A 15,751-nucleotide genomic window follows, 5' to 3' on the forward strand; every position below is an offset into this window, starting at 1 on the left:
GCCTATGAATAAATAAGATGCCGGCCATCCAATTGTCTTAGTCAACTACTGCATAAATTAAATCATAGTCTTAGCTTATCTTAATCTTAAATCTTATAAAAGTAGAAGCATGGGTAGTAGAGTTCAACAAGTTTATAATCTATAACTTTTTCTCAAATGACATTTATAGTGTGTTTCTTGGATGGAATTATAATTTTTTTCAGCATTTGTATTTAAAAAAAAAAGAATGTATTACTTATATGACACGTGCAATTTTTGCATAAAAATTAAGAGTTGTCTTTCCATATAGAAAATTTTGACATATATTAAAAACCTCTCTCTCTCTCTCTCTGCTCTTTCTTCTTAATTTTTCTCAATTGCCAACCTTGAATCGCCTACCAAAGGTCGCGGCTCCTCCTTTTTTTTAACATAACTTGTGATAGCTTTTATTTTGAAAGGCAAGTTGAGGGAAGCAGATCAGGTCATGCTGAACATGAGCGTTTTTGCTCATGCCGACATCGTGGCCATCTGTTTGCATTTTGGATGAATGCCACGTGATTTTGTTGACTTTTGAGCTTTTTAAAATGCAAATTGGATGGCCACGATGTCAGCATGAGCAAAAACGCTCATGTTCAGCATGACCTGATATGCTTCCTAGGCAGACCCCATCACTTATTATACAACTGTACCATTGGGTTTTGAACTTACAACATCCCAACACAAGGTGACGTGCACTAGCTGCTCCTACTAGACAATTGGTTTAACTTGTGATAACTTACTTTCCTCAACTACAACTACAACTGGTATGAAAGGTATTTTTTGCTTTAGTATTTTCATATATTTTTGACAAAACTAAATTATTTTAAATGTAAACATATTATTTGATAATCATATTTTTTTTATCATAATAAAAATTATAATATAAACTTTATTTATCTAGAGCTCGGCCATATGGACAAGCCGCTATAGCATGCTAGTACATATAAAGTTATATAACCAGTTAGCTTTGGTCAATTATCTGGTATTCAAGTCTATCCTTTTACGTTTGGTAAAATGCCTTATTATCTATGCCTTATTATTTGTGCTCTCTTGAACATCTCACGATCAATTTTCTGTGGGTGAAAATCAAGATCTAACAGGTTCGATGCAAGTAATCGTTTCTATGAAAATATATACTCCGATTAATTAGAAACTAAATGTAATGATCCAAACCGGGGTCTCTCGAGCTCGAGTTCATAGACGTTAGTCCATAGAGAGAAATTAACAAAATAACTTCAAAACCATGTTCAATTTTTTTCCCATAATAACTGAAGGCCATACATCCATTGACAATAACTGTTATCATTCAAAAATGTCACAAGTACATGAACAAAATAAATATAAATATAAAATGAACAATACTTTAAATATGATGTCTGGTAGCAACTGAGTATAAAGTCCACAGTCAATTCCTTCTGTTAGCAGCAGTCCCTAAACTTATAGTTGCAACCAAGAGAGGGGGTGAGTCTACAACTCAGTAAGTTTTCATTTACAAATTAGACATAACCGTTACAACTATAATGAGCACTAAGCTCATAATCTTAGATTAGTTTCCTAACTAAGCATATATGTTGTTTATAAATTTTTACTCTTTTACCATTCTCTATATCATCACACTCAAAGTAGATATTCACATTCTACTCTAATCGGCTATTTCGGAAATAACCTCCTTAAGCATAGCAACCCGTGTAGACAACTCAAAGTCTATGACATTGGCCAGACATATGAACCACCCACAACAACATAGTTCAAACCGGCCAAAATTATAAACACAAGTGTTGCAGCTGCTCGCCGGTTGCAAGTCAAGTCACAAAATGCTCATCTGTAGCTAGCGAAAAAGCTCTGGTGGTTATACCTTCCCTCAAGTTATTCAAGGAGCTATACCTGCTCCCAAGGTGTCGAGGAACTATACATGCCGCCAATGTTTTATGGTTCATGCTACATCCTACATGAGTCGAGTGGGCAATGTTTTAACTTTTAAGGGTCAACTAGAAATTCCAGAGCAATTTTCAAGATACAAATGAGGTATATCCGTCACTAATCCATCACAAATCCATCGCTAAACTGTTCAGTGACGGTTTGGCAATGACTTAGTGACGAAAAGCGTCCGTCGCATAATCCTGGTCGCTAATTAGCGACATAACTGAGCTGTCGCTAATTAGCGACATAACTGATTTGTCGCTAATTAGCGATAGATTAGCGACGAACATGATCCGTTGCTATTTTAGCGACAGATTAACGCTGGATTACATTTCGTCGCAAAACCAAATATTAGCGACGAATAATATTCATTGCGCAATTTAAAAAAAAATTGAAATATAAATATCGAAAAAAAAATTCTCGTTATATAATTTATATAAGCTGTGTATAAAAGACAAAGTACACATAAAAAATACATATACAAAGTAGGTGAAACAAATTTAACACAAGTTACAAGTGATTAGTTAATTTTGTGGTGTTGCATGTTAGGAATAACATGTATGCAATACAACACCAATATACTGTTAGGAAACGTTCAAGCAAGAAAAATGAAGAAACAAGAACAATCAAACCACAAAGAAGATGTACACACAGATTTACGTGGAAAACCTTTTCTCAAATCTGAGAGAGTAAAAAACCACGGCCACCCAGAGAGAAATCTTATTACTCTTTTGAATGATACAAGAGAGAAAGGAAAAAGAAAGACTTTATACAAGGTAAAGGCGACAACCCTAAATCTAAACGAATCGGGTCTGATCCATAAGAAACCGGGTCCCAAACAAAAGAAAAAAAAAATGATAAAAAAAAAACTAATCCCAGCGGGACCCGCACCAGGGGGAACCCCGAACCCCCCCCCCCCCTCTAGTAAGGGCAAAAAACACTAGCTCCACAACTCATCAAGTACAAGTATCAGTGTGACATAGATACAGGGAAATGATGGTTGTTGTGATCACATCCAAATTCGGATATCAAATTCAATATGCCAAAACAGTGCATAACTGCATTTTTATACTTCATATCAAAATTATTACATATAATTTTTTACAGTCACCAATACATAACTCTGATATACAAAATAAAAAATTTCATTTATCCAGAAGAGGAAAAGAACATAACGTTATTGTTCCACAAAATACCCATAATACAAATACATAAGTAATATGGATTGCTATTGCAACAATTATCAACACAACAATAATATGTAAAAGGGCCCAAAGACTACTTTCTGGTCATGAAAGTCTGATGAGAATGCATAGCAGTGACATGCAATTCAGCATAATGGACAGAATCCTTACAACCAATGTTAGAAATTTAGAATACTGACCACTCCCTGCTATTTTTTTTATCATTGACGATGGATTTGAGTGAAATCCTTTCACCAATGCTACAATGAAATTCTTTAGCTTACATAGTTTTTTATCTTTTTCTGAGTCAACAAGGATAGCATTTGCTTTGAGGCCCTCAAGACCCAAAGAGTAAAGCTCATCAACCGAAGGAACATTGTGAAATAACACTTTAAGTTTTGATTCCTGCATGATAACATACAAGATCTATGAGTTAGAAGATCGGTACCATAGCAAAGCATTAGTAGCACCGATAAAATAAAAATATATATGTATTTATAGGAGTGGAATTTTGCAAGCAGAAGCATGAACCACAGCATGCCCATGCTTGATGATGAATAGTTCTTTTAGCTATATGATCTCCATGGCTTTTAGCAGCTAAGAAGAATTCGATGAAGGTACTTCAAACATGCAGCCGTTGATATTCCATACTTTACTTATAAAACAAAGAAACCATAAGGGATCCTAAGAAAAATAAAAATACAAAATAAAAGATCAACAAACTCATGAGCACTGCAAATAAGATTATATAAAACCAGAAAAGGCAGGTAGACCAAATCCCACAATAAAAGCCAAAAAGGTGACATATATCCACAATAAAAACCCCAAAGCTTCTAATGCCTAATCAATAAATAACATTGAGGTTCAGTCCTTTTATGTTTACAATAGTCTAAAAGGAAAGAAAACAACCCTCTAGTACATTTTTTCATCCTTACATTTTTTCTTTACTCTTTCTTTCTTTATTGTTTCCTATCCTCCTCCTCTCTTTCTTCTTTTTCTTCCTCATTTTATGAAAAGAAGCCTAAGTCACCAAACACATCTAATTATAGTCAATTTGAGGGTTTACCAATATCTTTCACAATAAGCAAACATGATGAGATTTTTGAACAATCAATTAGTTTTTTCACAATAAGGTTAGTATATAATTTTTCAAAATATTATGCCTTATTCTTTCCAAATAATGTGAAATTAAAAAAATAAAGAATCTTGTCATATTTTTAAAAGATCTTGACCATCAAACTGAAGGGCAAAAAAAAACAACAACAATGACAATGAACACCACTTTATTGCCTCCACCCATCCATCATAAACAAATCCCACTAACAATGTCCTAATAAATTCAATCATTTTGCATAATATAACCAACTATTATTAGTTACTAAACAATATAATTGTGAGTCAAAGTGACTGTTCCAAACATAAGCATCCATGTTGTGACTACACAATAAAATTGTGAGTCAAAGTGAATGTTCAGAACGTAAACATCCATGTGGTGAAGATCCGACCTTTGATCTATTTCAAGATCTAAAATTGTTAAATTGAACTAGAATGAATTCAATCATCTTAAAAATAAGAAAGTTCACAGAACAAATGAAAATAACAAAATACTATACAAAAGTTAGAAGAAAACTAAGAACAAGTGAGAACAGAATAAAGATTCATGTTAATGAAACATCTACACATTTATAGAAATTTAATTAAGATACAATTCAAATTTGTCATTATAAATGAGCAAACAAAAAGCAACTAAAAGGAATCTAAGATTCTAATTGGTGGCAAAACTTTATGACAATTAAACCCTATTAACCTTATTGACACAATATTCACAAATCAATACTCATTCCCCTTAAATATGAACTAGATGATTAAATTGAAAATGATATTAGGAAATGCAAAGGATAAGAAGAAAAAAAGGGAGCAAAAAAAAAAAACTAGGTTGTAAGGTTTATTATCTTATGACCTGAGGATGGCCAGTAGGTCTCAGGTAATTAAAGCTCCCAACACATCCTTTTCTATCGAGGAAAACCCAGGTGCTCGGAGCTTGACATGTATAATGAAGATCTGAATGATTGTCCTTGTAAATTTGATGGTGCTGGCAATTGATGGATCAACAAATCATACAAGAAGACCAATGTACAATTTACAATGTATGAACAATTAGAAGTTATCAGCCAGAACCAATGATGCTCCATAATCAAATACATTATGGCATAAACTCACACAGATGCACAATATGTACCAATTGTGAAAGACATTGGTAAGCATCAATACACATGAAAAAGGGATATTCAAACCCAACGCTAAATCAACTCATAAACCCAATAAAATTAAGGAAACAAAGACGAAAGCAAATGAAGTCTTTGCTACTCTAATGAAATGTGAAGTAAGCTAGAGCTGGCAAGTCCATGAGGAACGAGTAATGAATTCATGAAGGCGGTCAGATGCATCAAGAAAGCACGAGAAAGGGATTTAAAAAAACCACTCACAGAAAGTACAAAATAAAACCCATCAGGAATTACTCCACTAAAAACTCCAGTTGCCCACAGTATCTGTGATGCTGCTAGAGACGACAACTGATCTTGTTCATGACTATAACCAAAATCTCTGGTACTCAAGTTTTCCTCCAAAGAAACAGACTGAAACCTTTCCATGAAACCAGGAGACGACCAACTGGCACTAGAAGTCTCTGATTCAGATGGACCAGAGTCTTATGTTGCTTCCTCCATCTCCTCGTGGATTGGCTATATATTAACATCTTGTCCCACTAGTCACCCCATGAGAAGCATCTCAAAGTTCATAATGATATCAACAAAAGGCTTCATAGGAAAGGCTTCTATCAACAAAATATTAAACAAACTGGAAAAATAAAGTGGCAAAAGCAAATGTCAGCCACTGGGAAATGAACCGCTATGGTGGATCGTGCAGAGGGTGACGAAAAAGGGGGCGTCTGACAATGGTTGAGGTTCTCGGTGGCATGGTAGCATCATCGAGTCACAGTAGGGATTGGTTTGCCTCTGATCGATGCCCGAATAGGGAAGTGCAGGGGAAATAGGAAGAGGAGGAGGAGGTCACGGCGGTGACAATCGCGTTGGTCTTCGACAGATGCCCAAACAGACACTTCACGGTGGTGGCTCACCCGACTTTCAGTGTCGGCAGTGGAGGGTTTCCAAAGAGAGGGGGTCACTAGAATGGTGTGGCGACCATGTACCTGTGGGTGCTCGGACGAAAGGTGAAACATAGGAAAAAGAAAGGAAGAGGGGAAAAGAAGAAGGGAAGAGAAATGAGAGAAGAAGGAGGGGAAGACAAGAGTCGGTCAGCGGCGACGTGGCTCCGACCAGTCTGCGAACGAGGAAGAGAAAGGAGAAGAAGAGAAGGCTCGGGGGGGGGTGGCTGCGTACAATGAAAGGGGAAAAAGTGTGGAGGGGGTGAAAAAAATTTTGCGCCCTAGATGGGCCGCTTTAAATAAAAAAGTAGCAAAAAAAAAAATTCTGTCTCAAAATTCATCGCTAATTAGTGACGAAATTAACGATAAACAATTTTTGTCGTTCATCCGTTTCGAAGTTGCGACGGAGTTTGAGACAATTTTTTTGTTGCTAATTAGCGACAGATTTGGAGACAGAATTTTTTCGTCGCTAATTTTGTGGCTAATTCTATATTTAGGGATGAATAGTTTTCTCTAGCTAATATGTCACAACTTTACGACGAAAATAATCCGTCGCAAATTTCTATCGCCAATAAAAGTTTTTCTTGTAGTGCTAGACCATGTCTCACCTAGTAGATGTCCTTATCATGTTCTGTGTTGTTATTCTATGCACATTATTCTTTCAACTTTTATTTCTTCAAGTTAGTATTTTATACAATCCTCAATGTATGCCCACAAACTACTTTTAACACGTATTCACATGTCATTTATTTATAGATAACGACCCACTAAAGAGTCAACTCATTAAATCATGACACTTACAATGTCATTTCCAAGGCATAAGCGTGACATTCTCAAAATAGATTCTATTATGAAACTCTACACTCATTTCTCAAAATCATACATCAATCTTTTACATGCAGTAATGTCATGATTATCTCCATGCATGATATATTTATAATTTAAATTATGTCATAAATCAAGAAACATGTAACATGTATCATTATATTTAAGCATCATACTAAACATCAGGGTTATGAATTCTTAAGCATGTCAAACAATTATTCTATTCAAAATAAAATAAAACTAGCATACTTAAAACACATGAAATCACATTAAAAGATGCCTAAACCAACTAACATATATTTTATTTAACTAAGAAGAAATTTAGAAACGTTCACTTACTTGGAACACTTAAATTCCAATTCTAATAAAAAATCTTAGCCTTCTCGCAAGTTTTGATCTGAAATAGACGAATATCCCATATCATCATTTAAAGTCTCATTTTTATAAAATTTATGAAAATACCCCTAGGCTTTAATGCCAAACTTTGGACTCTGTTCTTTCAAAGTTTGTCATCATATCCTTGCTAATGGACCCTATTTGAAGAGAAGAATCCAATGATACAAAAATCACTTGAATCCGATATTGAGGTACCGAGTTATACTTTGTTTACTAATTGGGCATATCGAAGGTAAAATGGTCTTTTTACTCTTTGACCACCTCTGGGTTCTTATACTTTTTCTTTGATTCATTTTGTCTTTACACCATACCTAATTCACATTCAGATTTTAATTTAATAAGATCTTTCAATTGAATTTCGGATCCAGATCCACTCTTATTCCAAAGCAGAGCATTTAAGTTTCAACTATAACTCTGACCGGATCTTGGATCTGGTATACCTAATCCAAACCTCTTCGTGATGGTTTGACACCAGTCTGGCATCAATGATGAAAAAGACTTGGATTTGGATTAAACCAACCAGATCTAATTAGTTTCGAATCTACTTTAGGTACACACGATTCAATTTGAGCTTGGATTTAAACCCAAATTCAAGTCATATTGAAAAATCAAGGACTTCACTATCTTGATTTTCACTATGCTTTATGTATAAGTCCATCTCCACTTATATATATATATATATATATATATATATATATATATATATATATATATATATATATATATATATATATATATATATATATATATATATATATATATATATATTCTAAAACGTGGTCCACTCGGTCTGCCAACAGCAGACCCTACTCGGTCTGGGCCACGTCGGTCCGCTAAAAATAAACCTGACTCGATCTATCCAGATAAATCAGATCTGACTCTGTCTGTCCAGACCGAGTCAATCTATTAAAGGCATTTGTTTTTTTTTACTGACTCAGTCTGGCACGACCAGATCGAGTTACCCAGATCGTCTGCTGACCCAGCTCGGTCTGGGTCATACTGTAATATCCAAAAATTTCTAAGTTCTTTTCTATAGCATTGTGAAATGTCTTGAATTTTGTGCCAATATAGAACCCTAATTTCTTTAAAAAATTAATGTTCGAGTATATTTGTAAGGCTTAGAGGGTTTAATAAGGTTGAATTGTAGTAAATATAAACCCTACACGGTTTGAATAATTGAGAAAATCCTAAGTGATGCCTAATTGAAAATGTCTCTCTTAAAAAGAAAATGTTGAATTTTCTTTAAGTAAAGATAATTAAATAATATGAATTAACAAAAGTAGGTTGTGAACATATACATATTAATATGCTTAATAAGTTATAATTAGTGGATAATTAATGTCTTTACATTTTATATGATTTGTGGTTGTATAAAACAAAAACGATTTTTGTTGGAATTCTATGTTTTTGTTAATTATAGTTTAATAAAATAGATTTTTGTTATAAATTAAACCCATTTTATTAGTTTAGTAGGAGCCAATAGGTGGGCCGTCCCATCCTATGTGGCATCTTACTTTAAATTTATTTTGAAATTTAAAAGTCTAGTGAATTTTAAATTTATTTAAAACTTGAAAATCAAGGAGGAGATCAAGGGCTCCAAATGGAGTTTCATTAAAGTGATCAAGGGATGGAATTAATTCCAGCCCATAACCTAGCTTAAGAGGGTTATAAAACCCTCTCATATCCCACGCCCCCCTCATTTGGGCTGAAAAAAAAGGAGATCTTCTCTCTCCCCCCAAAACTCTCTCTCTCTCCTCTCTTTCCCCTTCCCTACTCTCTTCTTTTTAGAGTTTCTTTTGGTCCTTGAGTGCAAGATCCATACCTCAAGGGGTGTGGTGAGGATATCTAAGGTCCTCACATTGCTGGAAGGAGGAGCTGATCGGTGGATCGAGCAAAAATGGCCGTTTATCCATCAAGAAATATATTTTTTTCAACAAAAAGTAGGGTTTCTATGCTTTTCTTGCAAGAACGGAGTTCTTGGCATGAATTTTGATGCTTTTTCATGAGTTTAGATCATGATCAAACCCTCCTAACCGTGGGTTTGACTCAGATCTAATGATCCATGGCAAAAACACATTTTCCTCTAAAGAAAACCATTTTTTGAAATCGGGTTTATCATAAAAATCGGTTTCTTAGAAATAGATTCGTAAAATATATTTGTATTTGATTTATTCCATGATTTTTTTGCAAATATTAGTTTGAATTGATAGATTATGAAGTGTTCCATCTACTGTGAATATTTTAGAATTATTAGAATTTTATTTCATGCGTATTTCCTATTTCTTTTAATTTTCTTGGGATTCGGGTGACTCGGTTTGATTCACCCAAATGCAAATCTCGGAATTCCAGGTTTTCCACTTGACCTTCGTTTAGTAAAATGGTCGTTTCTCCCTCTTCCAGAGAAGTTTTGATAAACGGATTATTGTGTTGGAAATCTAACTCCATTGTGCATCTACTGTAGAAATTTGGGCTCTGTTCATGGACCGAGAACGTCTCTGTGACAGTCGAAACAAAAACTGATAGGTCTGTAGTAAAACATGCATAACGCCCTCATACGAAGGAGTTTTTACAAATGGTTTGTGTCTATGGATAGCTGACAACAATTCTTATATACTGTAAAAATTTCAGCTCTGTTCATGAAGCCAAAAATTTTCTGTGAGCTCTGTACCAGTCGGACAGAGTTATGAAATTGGAAAAATTAGGGCAAATTCATAAATCAAGGCTCAAAGGGTGCATAATATATATGTTTTATTTAATTTATTTATAGAATTAGTATGCATTATGTGAATGATTAAGCAGGTCTGATTTTATGCAATCTTATATGATTATGACATGCATTGTAAATAGAAGGTTACACATTAAAGATTTAGGATCAAAAGGTCCAATGAATACAAGTTTATGTTTTAAATTTTAAAAATGTGTTGACTACATGTATGTCCATGATATCGTGATGATATGATTGTTTCATTGATATGGATGTTCATATATATTCTCCTTGTTGCATTGGCCATGTACATGCATATGCATTATGATGTGTGAAAATGAATAAGATGTTTATGCTACGCATGTGCTTAAATGTCTGTTACAAGTTTAATTATATGACTTTGTCCAATGCTTTATAAGAATGCATCCATGACCATAAAGTGGTTTAAGTTTGATGTTGCATAAAAAGTATGACTGTAATCAAGTAATCATGTGACATTAAATTCAAGATACTTGCTTGGAGAGTAGCAGGTGATACAAAACTTCATGCGGCAAGTTCTGTTACGGGCACGGAAGGTTGCTCCTCCCCTCCCACGATTTTAGGGAGAAAACCTCTGCATTAGACTGCAACGTAGATGTTATAGTACTCATGAGGAAAAACTGATGCATCGGGTTGAAAGGTGTTGAGAATCTCTCTCGTATTAACGTCCCTCACCCCGTTTTAGTGAATGGACCTAGCCAGGCTAAAGCCACCCCTGTATGTAAAACACGTCCTGTGTCATGGTCCTGATATGAGAATGTCTGCCTGTGTCGTATCAGCAGGGCTAAGAAGTGATAACTTAAATGGTGTGTGCATTAATTTGGCATCGCATGCATCATCTAATTAAGAAAATGTAACTAAAGATAAGAAAATATGCATGCATTGAAAGAGCTTCTGCATATGGTAAGTCATGCATTTTAATGGTTCATGCATTTTGTATTTTGAATGTATGGATTTATGTTTTTCTGTTAAATATGAAAATTCTAAACATGCATGATTTGTTGTATGATTGTTTAAGTTAAATAAAATGTTAAACCATGAAATTTCTATTGAAATCCTTGTCTTGTTATTCTATCTTACAAGTTTAGCATAATTACTCTACTAAGACATGTTGTCTAACCCTATATGGTTTAAAAATTTTCAGGTAATGAGTAGGTACTTACGTGTGAAGGTGGAAGGTTGCGACGGGGACTGAGCCTACCTTTTCTCTGCTTCATGAATTCTGAACTCTGATTTTACTTTAATTCAATTCAATGACAAATGTGATAAATTTTGGATATTATGGAACTTGATTTTATTTCATGCATGGTTAATTAGTTGTTAAAGTTTAAATTCCATAATTATATGGTTGCAAGCATTCATCTGAAGTAGCACACCAAGTTTTATGCCCAATGTGTTTTTCCGCTGTTAACTGCTAAAAGATTTAAATGTATTTCAAAAAAAAAAATTCCACCAATTTCGGGTCATAAAAATTGGGGTGTTACACATACCCAGACTGAAAGGCATGGTCAACTTGGTCTACTGTTAAATGCAAACCGAGTCTATCTGATGCCTAGGTTGGCTTTGTCTTTCCTCTATTTTGTTATGTAGCTACCTTTGACAACCTCACGGTTGCCGACAGTTGATGTAGATCTCCCCACTACCCTCTATTCGAATACAGTGGCACCACCGTGTTATGTATTTTTTTATCAGCGGCAACATGCCGGTTGTCGATTGTGATGATAGAGGGAACTCACCTTGTCTTCACCACCCATATGGGTGGCAGGGACAAGGTCTCCCCTATCCCTGCGACTCTGCACATTGTTGGCAACTACCAGCAACTGTGTGGTTGTTGGTGCCCCCATTCTTTAAAAAAAAAATGGGAAAGAGGTGCATACCTTGGCCGATGGTGGCGTCCCTCACTGCCGCTGTGCCTCTCTCTCAGGGTGTCCCCTCTGCCAAAAATGATAAGGGAAGGGAGAGGGGACCCATGACTTTTATATTCATGCATGAGAGGTAGCCATTACCCCCTCACCCCCTCTCTTTCTATTATCGGGAGAGACGTTTCTCCCCTCCCTCTCCCCACTTTGAAGGGTAACACCCCCTTCTTTTTCTATAACCGCTCCAAGTGGGCAACCTAACCCACCTGGGCAGCGTTACAATTCTACCCTCCTTAAAAAAAGATTTTTCTCAAATCTTACTCGAAAATAATTGAGAAAATTATGTGCGGATGTCTACCTCACTCTCCCACATAGCTTTATTCTTACTATGATGCTTTTATCTCACCAGGACCATCAGAATAACCTTCATCATTTTATGCTCTTTAAATTCTAAGATCTTGATCTAAACCTAGGTTTGATTCATTTGACCCAGACTTGGATTGAGCTCAGTTGGGTCTAGTAAAAATCAAAGTCTCTTTTGATACTAAACCTAGTTTTGATTCATTTGACCCAGACCTAGCCTACTTGGGCTAAGTCTGAACCTACCTGACCCAGTTGACTTGGATCAAACCAATTTTATTCAAACCACTTGGGTTTAGCAGCTTGACCTGCTCTTCCTCTTTCTTAACTAGGCCAAACTCATCTGACCTAGTTTAGCCTTATGAAAGAAGGTTCAAACTCAGTTCGAAGCAGACAGAGCACACTGGAGCTGTTCTTCACCGATCAGAGAGTAAGTTTGATTCACTGATCACTCTCTCTCAAGTATTTGATGATTTATGTTGTGATATATATCATATATGTTCTGAAGTAGTATCTGACTCTAGTCCTTAGTTTATGCCCTCAAAGAGACTTCAATGTTTACGCACGTCTCCTTGCAACTATCGTTGGATATTTTATGATAAAAGCTTATGCTTAAGGCAGTATATATGTATTTGAGATTATCGTCGTGTTGAACGATGCCAAGGCTCCTGCTTTCTACATATTGCATATATATGTATCTGCTTATGCTTTTAAGATTGTCATCGCGTCGAACGATGCCAAGGCTCTTGCTTTTTGTAATTTAAATTATGCATTTAAGATTGTCATCGTGTCAAACGATGCCCAGACTCCTGCTTTCAGCAATTTAAATTATGCATTTAAGATTGTCGTTGGGTCAAACGACACCAAGGCTCTTACTTTCTGTAATTTAAATTACGCATTTAAGATTGTCAGCGCATTAAATGATGTCATGCCTCCTGCTTTCTGTAAATATATATATATATATATATATATATATATATATATATATATATATATATATATATATATATATATATATATATGCTTTTTGCAAGTTATTTAGTTCAATTTTCCTCGTCAAACATTAAATATGTCTTCATTTACGCTGCCACACTATAAAACACATGCTCCTGCTTATATTACATATTACTGCGCATAAATGAGCGTTCAAATAGAGATCAACTTCAAATCTCCAATGTGCTTTAATTGTCACTCTTCGATCAAGATTCTACTTGACGAATGAAGCCTCTATTGGAAATGCTTTGTTTTTGTGCAAAATTATTTTTTCATAAAAACCTAAGTCACTTAAGCATGGCCTGGCTAAGGCCCAAGGTTCCAATGAACCACAATGGATGTGAAGTACGCACAACGGTGCACATCTATTTTCGAGTTAAGCATAATGATTTCTCCATCAAAGAGGAAAAATACTGCTGAAATTTTTGAAAAGATGTTCATCGAGCTTAAAAGAAATGCATGCTTTCTCTGTCAAAGAGAGAAAGTGCTACCAAATTTTTTGAATAAGCTCAACAAAGCTCAGAAAGAACGTAACATATTACTCCATCATACAAAGAGAGTGCTGCAAAAATTTTGTCAAGTACTTTCTATAACATAGAAAGGGTCGTCATACTTCTGCCATCAAGCAGGAAAAGTGTTGTCGAAATGATTGACAAAAGAATTGCCTAAACTGGTTGAATGATACGAGGATGCCATGTTGTGAGAATACTATCAAAATGGCTCATTCCCATGTTTGCCTGTAAGGGCACTTTACTCATAAGGGCCGAAGAGCTAGAATAGTTGTTGTGTCTTGACTAGGTGAAGTGCTCGATGCAGTAATATATGCCGAGTAGTCGATATGTTAAGATTGTGTCATATGCATGCTTATGGAAAATATTATTGCACAACTAGACTCCTAAGGGCCGGAGAGCCAGAGTTATATGTCCACCCGAAATAGGTGAGGTGCTTGTGATGGATGTAGATGCCCGAAAGAGTCAAGCGTGTATATGAATAAAACTTAAGGTCATAGGAACCCCACAGTTGGACCGTGATTAGGAATACTGAATGGGGTCAGGTACATATTTCCTTAATGCAGGATGTACTGGCTTGCTCGAATGACATTCAAATATCCGACAAGTAATGTTTAGACCATCGGACTCCTTTAGAACTATTGTTCATCGTAGAAGACGATGATGGTACAACCATGAGTGACATGTATTTGATCATGAACCAAAGAGTTTAAGGGACCTCTTGTCACTTAGGAGAGTTGGAGGTTGTGGTTATCCTTAAATATCTAAGAATTGAACCTAACTACTGCAGTAGAGGATGCATCCGAACTGGCCTGTTAGGGTTATCCCGGTATGAGTTCTACCACCTTATCATGGACAGGGTCAACAGGCCTTTGGGGTATCTAAAATATATAAAATAATAAAGCCCTAGAATGTCGCATTGATGCTGAAGTTCTAGCTTCTCCCGTGTACCAGAAAGTGAATGGTTAATATTGAAACAATGCATTAGATTCAGGTTCAACGATGTATGAATGTATGAATGAATAAATGTTGTTTTGTCAAGTCCTTCATAACCTTGAGAAATGTGTCATGATCGGTATACTACTGGATCGATAGAGCAAAGACCCGTGTGATATCCGCACAACTAAGTTAAGCTCGAGGAGCTCACACTTGCTTTTGTGGGATACATATGTGCCAAGTATTGAATACTTGAGCTTGATGTTCCAATTGAGACCCAAAATAGTTCAATTGAGGCCCTGAATAGGCTCACGCCAAGTTATAGAAACTTGAGGGAAATGTTCAACTCGTAGCTCTAAGGAGGCTCTCGTGATATACACTAAGTCGCAGAGACTTGAGCGTCGTTATTGCGAATTGTGACCTTGAGTGGTCTGTACATTTTCATGAGTTGATACTTTATTGAATATGTAGATGAGCGCTTACCAGACCAGCAGTGGTTCTGACCCCGTTTAATAGAGATTTTAGGTGTTGAACCTGCGTTGCGATATGCGGAGCAAGGCGACATTGAGTTTTAGGGTTTCTCCAGGCAGTTTTGTACTGCTGCCTTTATAAAACTAAATATTGTTTTTCCAAACAGTGATTTTTGTAGTAAACAAGTGGTTTTGTGGTGTAAGTTTTAATGAAATAGATTTTTAAAACAATATTTTTAATAAAAACAATGTGAAAGCCAGACACCAAATAATAAAAACAGGCTCGCACGAGTTGTGGAGTTCAGGTCGAACTCAGAGAATGGAAAAAATACTTTGTATTCTACAGAAAAGCTAAATTACTCTTTATTGCCTTGA

The sequence above is a fragment of the Nuphar pumila genome, chromosome 4, assembly GCF_984573655.1.
Source record: "Nuphar pumila chromosome 4, dmNupPumi1.hap1.1, whole genome shotgun sequence".
NCBI lineage: Eukaryota > Viridiplantae > Streptophyta > Magnoliopsida > Nymphaeales > Nymphaeaceae > Nuphar > Nuphar pumila.